Raw genomic sequence first — 556 nt, 5'->3', positions numbered from 1 at the left:
CGGAGCAGAGCGCGGTTTGGTGCAGAGGGAGCAGAGGCGGGTACTGGGGAGCCAGCGCCCAGCAGCCCAAGTGGCCCCAGTGCGCCAGGGGCCGGAGGGCGGTGGCCCCCACGAGGCGGAGGCCAGCAGCACAGCAGAGCCCCCAGGAGCATGGGGAGAAGCTGTCCTCTCCCTCCCTGCCCTGCCCTCTCCTCCCTTCCAAGGGGGATGCTGGCTGTCCTCCGATCTCTCTGGCCGTGGTGCCCGGTGTCCCGAGGGTGTGTGACTGAGCCGGGGATGAGCTGAGAGCTGGCTCAGCCTCTGTCACCAACCCCGACAGGCCCAGACCCGGCTTGCACACCGGCCGCGTTTGGACTTGTTACCAGCTTCCCCTGCCCCCTGACTCCGGGCCCCTCTCCCCACTCCTTGCCCGAGCTCCAGGCGGGTGGCCTGTCCCTGCTTTTCTCCACCAGCCACACAGGCCAGCCTCCCCTGCCCCCCGCTGCATGCTCCCGTCCTCCTGGTGCTTTTGACGGGTGTCCTCCCCATCTCCCATCCCAGGTGGCTCTCCCCAGAA

Source organism: Halichoerus grypus, chromosome 5 (genome assembly GCF_964656455.1).
Source record: "Halichoerus grypus chromosome 5, mHalGry1.hap1.1, whole genome shotgun sequence".
Lineage (NCBI taxonomy): Eukaryota > Metazoa > Chordata > Mammalia > Carnivora > Phocidae > Halichoerus > Halichoerus grypus.
Note: the sequence above shows the minus strand (reverse complement) of the source record.